The sequence below is a fragment of the Protopterus annectens genome, chromosome 8.part0, assembly GCF_019279795.1.
Source record: "Protopterus annectens isolate FY-2018-M chromosome 8.part0, PAN1.0, whole genome shotgun sequence".
Lineage (NCBI taxonomy): Eukaryota > Metazoa > Chordata > Ceratodontiformes > Protopteridae > Protopterus > Protopterus annectens.
Window position 1 is genome coordinate 1696891805 of NC_056741.1, and position 13782 is coordinate 1696905586.

A 13782-nucleotide genomic window follows, 5' to 3' on the forward strand; every position below is an offset into this window, starting at 1 on the left:
AGGCAATGCAGAAGGAACTGGTGCAGCTTTAGACAGCTGTAGCTATAATAAATCTTAATACATTTTTTGTGCCATATGAATTTCATTCTGATCCCAATGAAAAGCTTCTTTCATACTGAATAAAGTGTCACTGAAAGAAATTTCTTCAGCAGGAAATTCTGAAGCATTACTGTTCTCAGAATGAGAATACTTAGACTTAGAAGAAACTCCTGAGGTATACCTCCCTATCCTGCGCTGGCCTCTCTTTTGACTGGAAAATCCTGTCAGAATGAGAACAAGCTCTCTTCCTTTTTTCTACAAGTAGTTTGATAAGATAACAAAAAAGGCAGTAACCAGTTTCTTGGCAAGTCCCAGTAAATCTGTCCTGTCCATGCAAATAGTAACAGGTGACTGTTACTATTTGCATGGAGTAAGCACATTCTCCCCTAACAATGTCTAAGCCTTAGCCACAGTGAGCCCACCATCCATGACCCCATCCTTGCCAGATGAAGACCCATCAGCAGCTCCTTCCCCAGACAATGACAAAAGTGGCTCATCCTTGTCTGTTAAAGATATTCATACAGCCACAGAGGACATGGCTAACCTTTGGTCTTTACTGGCTTTGAAGGCTACAGCCTTCAACAAGGAAAATGATGGGTGTCAAAGGTACAACAAGCAGTCACAGCACAGTCAACCATCTGTTGCTGAGATGAATGAAGACTCCTTAATAGTTTTTTTTACTTTTAGTGACTTACTGGTAAGCTGGGAAGTAATTCTGAAATGCAGGTACTGAATCCCTGAGAAGTCAGTACAGAGAACCGCAGAGAGCAAGTGGTTCCATGTAATAGTCAAAATGTAAACTTTTCCTCACAGAAAAACTACACAATCACCATCTTAACAATTCCATTCTTACAGTGCATTAAGAGCTCAATTCATTTTGTTTCTTAGTAAAAGCAGAAATTCTGACAGAAAAAGTTCATAAAATTAATAAACTAGGAAGGCTTTCCCAATGGGGACTTATCTGCTCTGCAGTTGAAGGATCTCTAGCTGACTAAATGAATTACATGTCCTGCCAAAGAAGCACTCACTTCTTCATTCAAAAAAGGTCTCAAGTAATTTGGAGCTTCAACTGGCTTTTATATGTAATGCATCAAGTGTTTCTGGCAGTTGTTTGTATTTACTTAGGTTCATAGGCTCATAGGTATGTACTAGGCTAACAGCCCTGGAGCCTATATAAGCCTAGCCCAAGAAGATTTCCTGGCATCATGCCACCCAAAGTTAGTTGCCAATGCCCCTGTCAAGCAAGGCCACTGAAGTGTTCCCAGGGATGAACTTCCTATTGCCCATCCACTCATCAAGATTTCTCTTAAAGAGGGCCAGTGAAGTGCTCTGCTTGACGTGAATGGGAAGTTTGTTCCAGAGTATGGGAAGTCTCTGGATTAGGAACCTGTCCCTCCAACATGTTCTGTTTATTGTGGTAATGAGGTTTAGGTCCCCGGAGTGTGTGTGGCATGGATGGGTTGGGATTTTTTTAGGTGTAACATATCTAGCAACTCTGGGTCAGACATGACTTTGCAAGTCAAGCAGAGATCACCTTTAAGTAGGCGATAAGAGACAGAGTATAGCTGGAGTTTTTTGAGTCTGTCCATACAGGGCATGTGTCTAAGGCCTAAGATTCTCTTAGCGAGGTATTTTTGTGGCCTTTCCAGTTGTACATGTCTAGTGAGGTACATACCAAATGAGGCATTCTATTATATATTAGGTCTAATGAGGGATGAGTAGAGAGGGATTATGACCTCTTTCTTCCTGGATGAGAAACATTTTGTAATGAGATGTGCCACATAGAAGGACTTTCTGACTACAGTGGCAATGTGGTTATCAAAGGACAGGTTGCTGTCAACCTGTGTCCCCAGGTCTCTTATCACACCTTCAGTGTTTAGTGGACTACCGCCTATGTGGTAGTTCATGGTCACCGAATTTTTCCCAAAGGGAATGACAATGCACATTTTGGCATTGAGCTTCTGGCCATGGTTCTGGCACCAGTCATTGGTGCCAGTGAGGCCTTTTTGTAGAATGTCTACATCAGTTGGAGAATCAATAATGGCTCCCAGTTTGCAAACATCTGCGAACTTGGTCAGCCAGAGTCCCTTTGTGTTGGTTTGAACTTCAGAGAAGTAGATGCCAAACAGGAGAGGACCTAGGACTGATCCCTGTGGGACACCACTTGTAACTGGTCAGTAGTCAGATTTGGAGTCTGCTACTTTCACAGTGTGGGTTCTATCAGTGATACAATTGGCAACCCATCTTATGACATAGGGGTTTATGCCTAGCTTGGTGAGTCTATCTATGATTCCTGAGTGAGAGATGGTGTCAAAGGCCTTGGCAAGATCTAGGTAGGCTGTGTGAACTACCTTGTCCTCATCCACAGCTCTGGTGACAGACTCAAAGAAGTCTATCAGGCAGAGCAGGCATGATCTACCTTTCACAAACGCAAACTGCATGGGGTCCAGAGTTTGGAGATTCCCTGTATCCTTATTTGTAAGGTCTATGATGATGCGCTCCATAGCCTTACATATCAGACTCATCAGGCTAATGGGGTGGTAGTACCCAGGGTCTGTAGTTGCTCCCCCTTTGTGGAGTGGGATGACCATAGCAGTGCACCATTCAGTAGGAACAAAGTCTGAAATGAAACTGATTGAACAGGGTAATCAGGTGTGGTGCCAATTCACTTTGTAATTCATGTAGAATATAGCCAGGGATATTATCGGGTCCCATGGAAGCTGTATTCTTGGCTTTGGACAGTGCGGTTTTTACCTGTGTAGCCATGATAATAGAGACTTGGCATTCCTCAGGTATTGTTATAGGCCCTTTAGGGGGTGAAAGGGGGTAAAGTTCGCACTGAACCTGTTGGCAATATGTTGGCAATATCAGTTGGTTCTGTATATGTATTGCCATTGTGCTGTAATTCAGAGCAGATCTGAGTATTGACATGTAGATTCTTGACATAACTATAGAATGCCTTGCGGTTGCCTTTAGAATCTGCAGCAATTTTGTTTTCATAGCTACCTTTAGAGGATTTGATGATGGATCTTAGTTTTTTGCTAGAGTAGTGCACTGATCAATTTTTTTATCCAATTTCAGGCTCTGCCTGGGTGAAATACAAAATATTTCATAAACAGGAAAATACAGAAATGTAAGCAATAATAGAATAGTTCAGACTAATTACACAGAAAAAACTGTATATACATTCCTGTCAACAAGTACAGTGCAGTGTACAATCAAGCAGAGTGCAATATACAATGTATACATTAGTCTCTAAAGCGGGTCAATCTTCAGTCAATCTTGAGAGAGCAGAAGAGATTTGGAAAGGAGATTGGTTAGGCAATATATCGGGTGTATATCATATCATCGAACGCAGACTTCATCGAAGCACACATCATCGAAATGGCTTCATCGAACGGATAAATATCGAAGTGGAAAAAAAATGTTTTGAGTGCAGATCAATGACAACTTGCTCCATGCAGGGGGGCAAGACACCCTGCACCCCACACACCCCCTGCCACTTAGGTATACCACTCCTGAGATTGCACTTTGGTGCACTACAGTATCGAAATGGAAAATTTCCATTTTCTACTCTGTAGCACGATCTCGGAGTTGGTATATTTAAGTAGCGGGGGGTGTGGGGGGTGCAGTTAAAGTGTGATGTCCCCATTTGGAATACCCATTCACAGGTTTTCGATGTTTTCAGCATTTGATGGAGTCAATTCGATGTTGTGCGCTTTGATGAAGTCTGTGTTCGATGATGTGATATAAACCCCAATATGTCCTATGGTGAAGCAGGAGCATTTGGCTTGGATGAAGAAGTGCTTCTCTAAAGTGGGTAATGAGGGATGTTGTGGCTTGTGAGTCATGTCTTAGGTTGTATGAGGATAGTTTTTTTTTTTTTGAGGTTTACTAAGGAGAGTAAATTAGTGGAGCTGGAGTAGTTTGCATATTTGGGATACAAAAAGTAAGTTTCAACTTTGCTTTATATGTAGCCATTTGGCTTTTTCTAGGGTGAAACATTGATGTACACTGATTAGTGTGTTTGTAGTGAACCGGCAGATACTGCTCGAGATAGTCTGGAGAGTGGCAATGGTCTTCTTGGCGGCAGAAGCAAAAATTGGAAACCCATATTCAAGTTGAGAAAGGAGAACTCCTTTGCCAGTGGCTGCTCTGGGTGGTTCAGATAAAAAAGGGGGGACCTTTTTGTCCCAGAACAGTTGGGAGTTTATTTTGGCTCTCACTTTATCTATGTGGAAATGGAAGTTTAGTGACTGATCAAACCTTAATAACTACAGCACAAAACATAACTTTTGCAACAGCAGTAGCATATTTAAATGTGTTAAATAAGTTTAAACAATTCCTTCAAAGATAATGTGGGATGTTGTTTTCAAGTCAAATCTGGTAGTAAGAATTCAAGACAAATTTGCTCTGTGACAGGTCAGCAGAATAGTGCCTGGTAACTACCAAGTTTAAAGCAGATAAGAACACAATGAATAATTAAAGTTAACACTGCTACGTACCCACTAATAAATCAGGGCTAGAAACAGTTTCACCTGCTTCAGAATGAATGAGACGTGATTACATCATTGAATGATAAAGTGCAGACATTCCAACCTACATCTCCTGTGATTTATTCAGCAATCATTTTATTATGCAGCTGGTATCATGTTGACTGTGGCATTACTGTATGCATGTTTGATTTGTGATTTTTCTCATGTATAGTGTAATAATATGTACTTAAATAAAATAGAAATTTGAACTTCATATTTATACCATATAGTTGTACCTTACTGAGTTATAGTTGGTCTCCATTTCTCTAGCTTACTTATTTAAATTTCTTATTATCTATACCAGCACTTTTTATTACTTGATTAACTGTTCTATCCATTCAGCATCTTTGCTGTGTACAACACATCCTTTTTTGTATACTTCTGTGTGCTTCCTGTGTTTGTTGTTGTATGCAGAAATTTTTAATTTTTAAATGTATTGTTAGAAATGGTGTAACACACCTCTTGATTTGTTTTTGTATTGTGCTTTATTTTTAGCTTATTCACTTTTTTTGCAAGTTTTTATGTATCCTTTTCCTTTCCTATATTCCTCCAATAATGATACTTTTAACATTAATTATTTTTTTGACTAGGCAATTAGTCATCAGACCATTAACAGTCTATCCAAAAACCCCTACTCAGAAGTTCCTCAAGGAGGGCAAGACTGGATAGATCAGGGGAAAATTTGAGGCTGCCTGTCCAATTATCTAGGTTTACCTTGAAGGTGGCAAGGTTGCTACTGTGTTTAATATCCAGTGGATGTTTATTCCAGAGGTGAAGGATATGTTGGGAGATAAAGCTATCATACTAATATATGTAATTTATATGTTGATGAAGGTTTATTTCCTTTAACCAGGTATTTGTAGTATCATTTGTTCTTCAAAGGGATAAGAGGTCAAAGAGGTTTGGATCTTTCATGGCTGGAAAAGTTTGGCACAGATCTCCATGAGAGTCTATAAGAGACTGAGTACAGAAAGACAGCTGTCAGTAGAGCCTGATAACTAAGGTTTTTTAGGCCACTGATCTTAATTGTTATGAATCTCTGAGATCTCTCAAGTTGAGTGATATGTATTGATAAATACATTGCAAAGGGCCCATTATATGAAATAATTGGTCAAATGAGATACAAGTTAAGGGGAATTAAGACTTTCTTGGATCTAGTGGAGATGCCTTTGGAAATTAGATGAGCCAGGTATAAGGCTTTCCTAACTACTGCAGAAACATGATGGTCAAACAATAAGGAATCATCAACTTAAATACTTATATCTCTTACCCCAGTGTCTGATGGGGGGTTGTCACCTATATGATTTGTGAGAATGAACTATTATAGCAATAACCCACGCCTGGGTGTGGGTAATGCTGGATTTACCCATGGCTGGTGTGGTTTGGTCATGAGGGTGAAGCCCGAGTGGCCAAACAAAGCCAACCGTGGGTAAATCCAGCATTACCCACACCCAGAAGTGGGTTATTGCTATTATACAATGACATTATTTAAGAAAAAAAATAATTACTTTTATTAAATAATGGCATTGTATAATGCCTCCTTGCCGCCCTTCCGCAGGTGTCTGATATTCTGCAGCAGTTCTGATGTACTGCGTATTCAGATGCCTACACAGTACATCAGAGCTGTGGGCAAAAGCAATGGAGAAAGCAAGATTGTTTAACATAGCGAGACAGTTTTGAAAAAAACAACAGAGAAAGCAAGATCTCCGTTGCTTTTTTCAAACTGTCTTGCTATGTTAAAGGAGTTTAACATATCGAGACAGCTTTAAAAAAAGCTATGGAGAATCTCTGTTGCTTTTTTTAAAGCTGTCTCGCTATGTTAAACTCATTTAACATAGCGAGACAGTGTGAAGCAATGGAGATCTTGCATTCTCCGTTGCTGTAAAAAAAGAGTTATAGTAATGGAAAAAGTCCGGGTGACCGGACCTTTTTCCATTACTAGAACTCTGATTTACAATGTGCACGCTGACCAATCAGCGTGCACGTTTTTGAATATTAATGGGGGGTCATTGTATAAGTTGCATTTCTTCACATTTAGTCTGAGACTATTGTCCTAGCACCAACACTAACATGGTCTACCCCTTGATGGAGCAATTGTGATTCAGTGGAGGCTCCATTCTTGTCAACGTCTTTGCTCAAGAAATCTGATCAAAGCCTAAAATAAAGGGGGGACAAAGGGCCAAAAATGTGGACAGATTTTAAATGCTGCTGTTATAAACTCATAAAGTTGCCAGAATAATAGAATTCATGTAAGCATACATTTTCTGAAGGATATGAAGTCTGAAACTGAAATGCATGTCATTATTCAATTAGTTCAATTTTCAGTGATTTGCCAGAAGACCACAACAATTAAGAGGAGCAGAACAAAAGTATTAGGCAAAAATCTGGACATTCTGTGAAAAATTGGACAGTTGAGTGGTACTGCAGGCTCAAATAACAACACACAAATTGCAGTTGTCTGCAAACTTGGATAACCATATGCCAGGAGTGTTTGGATTTATAGTCTGAGAAATAGGTGACAAATAGGAGAGACCCTAACAGTAAGCCTTGTGATACACCACCAGTGACATTTTTGCTTTCAGGAGTGGCACTTGCAACCAAAATCACATGGGTTCTGTCAGACAACATAGTTATCCACTGCACAACATAAGGATTTATATTCAGATTTACAAGTCTGTCAATAATGCCTGCATTGTGAAATATCTTTGCCAGGTCCAGATATCCTGTATGTACCACATAACTACTACATACTTATTCAGTTACTTTTGCAAAGCAATTAATGAGGTTAGACAGGTAGGACCTTCATTTGGCAAAGATGTGCTAGGATTTTTCTTTTACTATCTCATGCTTTAATAGTAATAACATGTTGACCATACCGTAGCTACACAGCAACATATTCTGTTAATTTCTGTTTTATGATGTAACTGTCTCCTTGACTGTTCCCCATAATCTAGTTATTTGTTTTATTAATCTTTAACATTATATGTCTTATTCACTCTCTATAGCCTGCTTTTATCAGATATATAGTATCATATTCATCCATTTCTATTAAATTCTGCAAGTCTTCTTTCAAATTATTCTCCCTGCGAGCACCTTAAATTATTGTTTTCATTGATAAGATCACCACTGAATATCAGCAGTGTAGCCCAGTCAAACTTTCCTAGTAAACAAAACAAAAGATTTTCTCTTACAATCTGTGTTTTCTGTTTTTTTTCTAATGCTTTATAACCATATTTTAGTTTTTGAATGATTCCACAAATGAGTTTCTGAACTCTAACTATGGGAAGCATCTTCATTACTGACATATTGCTTTTGTTATTCTCTTACTTTCTGAGCTTTTAGCTGTTTTAATGAACCATTCTCTTTAGTTGCACAGTCACTTCTTGAGTATGTACATGTTTTAGTGAACCATCAAACTGTTTACTTTTCAGTTTCCATATCAAGTCTTTCATCTCTTAGATGGTCATTCACTTTATTTTCAGTTTGTTTCTTTGGACAAGAGAACTGCTTTCTTTTAAGTACATTCCACTTCTGTGTTGCTTTTTGTTTTTGTTATACATACATCTGGAGATGTTCATCATATCAATCACTGCTGTTGTAGACTTAGCTATATCCCTTATATCCTGCCAAGGATAATAACAGATGGCCACCTTCCAAACCTACATGGCACCTTCTACACAGCCAAACTATCAGGCAGTTTGAGATGAACTGACTAAAAGGCAAATCTGGGCATGAAGCCCTTCAGATCTTTACTGTTTTTGAAGAACAGGCTCCTCTCAGGCTTCTGAGGATCGATGGTCAGCTTCTACTTTCCATTGCTGGGCAGATAAGTTATCTTTGGGGAAGAAACCTTCTATTTTCTTAATTTTGTTGATGTTTAAGTAATTTTAAAGCTTGCAATGTATTTTAATGGACTGCCTTGAGAGTATAACATACTTTTAAACAGAGCACTCATTTGTTTGTTAGTTTAAAACAAGTGTAAAGTAACTGAATTTTTTTTTCTGTGGATACGTTTTTTTTTTTTTTGTGTGTGGGGATGGCATAGTGTTTTAAAGTGTTTTTTTACTGTTTTTTTCTGTCAAAAAAGCAACTTTTGTGGACTGGTAGTGTTTACTGGCAATTGTTGCATGTCTTTTCTGGGAAAAAAAGGCACCATTTTTGGCTTGAACATCAAACAGACTAAATGTTCCCTGATCAGTCTTCTTCCAGTCACAAAATGAAAAAAATAAGTAAATAATATTTACTACCACAGCAGGCTAGCAACTTGCTTCAGCTGCAGGTGCTCTGCTGTGTCCATTTGTTGTACTTCAGACCAGTCATCTTTTTACCCCAGATCACTTTGGTGTGGCACATACAGCCACTGTGGACTAAGGGTTAACCATGTCCTCTGTGACTGTTAGGGTATCCTCAGTGGGCAAGGGAGAAACATTCTTGTAGTTCCTTGGAGAGGGAACAGGGGAGGTTTCCCTGTTGTGTTAGAATGCTTTGCCCATCCCTGGTGAAGCATCTACTATTACTAACATGGTTGACCACATTTTCCTCTCAAAAAGAAACAGAAAACCAAGCATTTAGCTACTTCTTCTCAATTTTTTTTGGATAAAAGTAGTTTACTAGGTCTGGCTCAAGATTTAATTCAGGGTATTGAACCTTCTTGTAAACTAGTTTCTGGTAAAAGAAAGAAGGATTCCACTTTTCCTGAAGAAATTCAAGATTCTGAATCTGAACAGGAAGATGCAAGAATGGATATAGGGGTTTTCTTCTGATTTCTGGTTCGCACTCACAGGAGAGCTCAGTCTTTGATTCTCCTTTTGGGGGTTTCTTCTTCCCTTTGACTATTGATAGAATTTGTCAGTGTTTCGGTGGGAGAACACTGAAGGTTCTTAGTTCCTTAGAAAATACTATGAGTTGTTACAGAAGGATTTTCCAGAACTTCACCCATTCCACTGTTCTGACTTCTTTAGAAGGTGTGTGTGTGTGTGTGTGTGTGTGTGTGTGTGTGTGTGTGTGTGTGTGTGTGTGTGTGTGTGTGTGTGTGTGTGCGTGTGTGTGCGTGTGTGCGCGTGTCTGTGTGTGTGCGTGTCTGTGTGTGCGTGTGTGTATGTGTGTGTGTGTGTGTGTGTGTGTGTGTGTGTGTGTGTGTGTGTGTGTGTGTGTGTCTGTGTGTGTGTGTGTGTGTCACTGCATGCAGTTTTCCTGATAGTCAGCCAGCTGCCAATGAAAAGGCAGATATTGTGTTTAAAGTCCCTCAGTCTTTTCAATTTTTATACGCTATTTCCTAACCTGACCCAGCAGCTATAGCTTTAGTTGATCCCATTGCTGCTTAGTATTTCATTAATTATAGTCCTATTATTTCTGACAAGAATAGGAAAAATATTGATAGGTATGGAGGAAAGTATATACTTCTGCAACTTTGATTTTCAGACTTTTGGATTTTCAGACTAATATGTTAAAGTTTGTTTTGACAAAGTTTGAGGAACGTCTTATTTGTAGTTTCTTCTTGTGAAGAAAAAACTGCTTTTGTTTTAACTTAGTTTAATCTTCTGTACAGGTCCCTTCTCATTGTTTATGGTGTGTATATGGCTCTGTTAGTACTTCTTCCAGGGCTGTGCTCAGTGGTATTGTTTTGAGAAGGTTTACATGGCTGCATTCACAGAACCTCCCAGATGATGTTAAACATGACATTTTAAACTCTCCCTTGAATAGAGATTTAGTGTTTGGCCCCTCTGCTGCACAGGTGATCAAAACATGTGATGAAAGGGGCAAGCTGATTCAATGAATCTCTAAGATTTCAGCCTTGCTTTTACAAAAAATAAATAAATAAATAAACAGTCTCAACACAATTCAGGTGAACAGATGTTTGAAAGAAATGGCAAGGGAGTTTCATAAAGAAGTCACAAAGATAGAAAATGTGAAAAAAAAACAAAGTATTAGAAAAAAACACATAAATGAGAGACAGCTAAACTTTTAACATTAACAAAACCCAAGTCGATTGTTGATACTTTTAATATAATAAAAATGCAAAGAACAGACAATAATACCAAACAACTGAGCACTTTCGTCCTGTTAGTTATCCAACACTTCATCAGATAAATTCCTACAATCCAAACTACAATTAAAATACTTGATACAAAGGGTCACATGACATAATTAAAAGTCTACTCCTAAAAATGTTTTTTTTAAATGATACCACTTTAAAAATAAACTTTTTAACTGCCCCACCGTAAAATACGTATCATCAAAAAAGAAATCATAAAAAATAAAAGGAAAAAATAAATCAAATATTTTAAATAAAGCACATAACATCCTCGAACTCAGGTATACCTTCATAAAGATTTGAGTTTTAAAACAGTAGAGAGGCAAAAAAAATGAGCTGGTTTATCAGCTAGGGATGGATTTGGATGGCAGCCCTATAAAAATAGAAAGGATGAGCTGGTAAGTGAGCAAATAACACAGGTGGCTATTGTTAACTTTTATGGGCCATATGAAGAGATACAGAGGTGCATAAAACAGGGTAGGATAATTGGGAGAAGAGGGTGCAATGAATGGTAGATTGTAAGTTTAACATGGTGATGGATCCTAGGCTACCTAGACTGTTCAATAAAGTAGAGTTAATTTATGATAACATAAAGTAATGGAGAATGTAATGCAGGTGATGGACTTAGTGGATGTGTGAAGGGAAAAACGTGACAACAGGCAGGATTCACATCTACAAAGAATATAGACGATAAGTGTTCTTGACAGATCATTTTGCTCCTTGAGAGGTAATTGTTGTTTAGTGGAGGTGGAAGAGAGGACAAGAAATATCAAAAGTGGAATCTAACTAAATAGATAATTGCAGAGACTCTAGAAGAGTTGTAGGAAAGTGTGCAGCAAGTGGTCAAAGATAACCTGGGGGGTAAAGAGACGACGGAATGAATGGGTTTCTTAGGGCATTGAAGCAGAATGTAGAGAAATGATAATGGGATGTAATTATTTATTTAATATTAATGGGGTCCAAGGGCCCTTTTCAGTCATTACCTAGCAAAAAGAGGATACATGCAGCAAAAACATATCAACCAGGTGTAAAGTACATTAAATATACAAACGTAGTACAAAAGTCAAGTATTTAAAAACATTAAGTACAAACACATTAAGAACAGAAAAAAAAATGTAAGCATAAAATGTAGCATTCAGACTAAAATACATATGCTAAAAATAGCCTGAAATGTAATGCATAGTAATATAATCAAGAACGATTGCTTTACAGAAATATTTAGGAAATGTAGTAAGCCGCGGTGGTGCAGCAGTAGCGTTGTCGCCTCACAGCAAGAAGTTCTCCCATTCGATTCTCAGCTGGAGCACCTTCTGTGTGAAGTCTGCATGTCCTCCCCATGGTCAAGTAGTGTTTGAAAGACATGCGTGAATGGGCGTGGCTTCATTGAAGGCTGGGTGTCGGGCTGGCACCTCGGCACCATAAAAACCGACTGCTAATCATTAGCAAACCAGAGTTCCACTGTGGTGACCCCTAACCAGGAAAAGCCAAAAGAAAAACAACAACAACAAGATTAGAGTGAATGAGATAGAAGAGGAATTAGATAGACTTCAGGGACAGCTGTACTTCTTCTTTTGGCTTTTCCCGGTTAGGGGTCACCACAGTGGATTACCTGCCCGCTCATGATTGACAGTGGAGTTTTATAGTGTTGAGTTGCCAGCCCGGTGCCCAACCTTCCACAGAAGGCACACACATGCATGCACTCACACCTAGGGCCAATTTAGAGTGTCCAATCCACCTACAGCATGTCTTTGGGATGTGGGAGGAAACTGGAGCACCTGGAGAAAACCCACATGACCACAGGGAGGACATGCAGACTCCACACTGAAGGCACCCCAGCCGTGTATCAAACCGGAGAACCTCTTGCTGTGAGGTGGCAAAGCTAACCGCTGTACCACTGATGGCCGCCCCAGGGACATCTGTACAAAGATAAGTATTAAATATCTAACAGGAGAAGAAAAATATAGTTATAGAACTCAGTAGGACAGGAGTAAAGTGGTGCACAAAAATTAAAACTGATGTTACAAATCTTAAGAGGAGAATTAAAGATCACTAGGAACATGCATGCATGCATGGATTAATTCCATAAAGACTATATCAAAGGAAATGGTTTGCTGCAGTAGAGTTATCCTGTAAGTGCTTAATGTTTTCCATAGTGTCCTTTATAAAGAAGTTAGGGCAAAAGGTAAGGGCTTTTTGAAATTGGAGACACTACAGGTGTGGTATGCATTAAAAGGAACTGCATAAGGAAGAAGAGCAGCTAACACTTTGATGGCTGTTAGATATCTGAAGTGAAGTAAAGATAGTGGAACTGTAGGGCTACTCCTTCACATTTTATAAGCTTATTGTAATGGAAAAAGGTGAAACAGTAGTATGTATGGTATGAGTAATGACGTGCTGGAAAGAGTACAATACCCAATGCCATGTCAGAAGAGACCCCGAGGACAGAGATAATTTCAGGTCCATATCTATAGCAGATAATAGCCAGAATACTACCAGTGAAAACTGTGAAGGTATTCACAGAGATAAAAGGTCCTGAGCTAGCAAGGTTTATATAAGAAGGTCTTTCATGGATTTGGTCATTGAATGGAGGTGGTAGGCTAGCTTTGTCCTGATGGATATACAAAAGGCCTTGATACAGCATTGGGGATTTATAATGACATCAGTGGAGCAGGTAGTAATGAGAAGATGGAAGCAGAGTCTTCTGGCCCATTACTTACCTCCAGTCATGAAAATTTTAATTAATTGGGAACTAGTTGAAATGATGAAGTTGTAAACAGGGTTTCGATAAAGGTGCCATTTCTCTGCTAACCTGTTCTTTTTGGTAACAAAAAAGATGATGCAGTAGAATTGGCAGTTCTTATCGGACAAAGGTATGAAGAATGGTATTAAGCTTGCAGACAACTGCTTGCTCCTATTAGTGGATGCAGATCAGGGTTTTTCTTCCAAAGGCTAAGGGCAGAATCATGGCTATTTCACTCACTAAGGTCAGTAGTTATAAGGATGGGTAAAGAAATGCATACAGAGAATGGGCTCCCTAGAATAGAAGGGGTACTGAGATATTCTAGAATGAAACTTTAGCCACTGAATGAAGGAGGTGATATTTTGTAATTTGCAGGAACTGGTGGGGAAGATTTTAGTACTGGATAAGGATTCAGCCTTTGAAAGGAGAAGCTT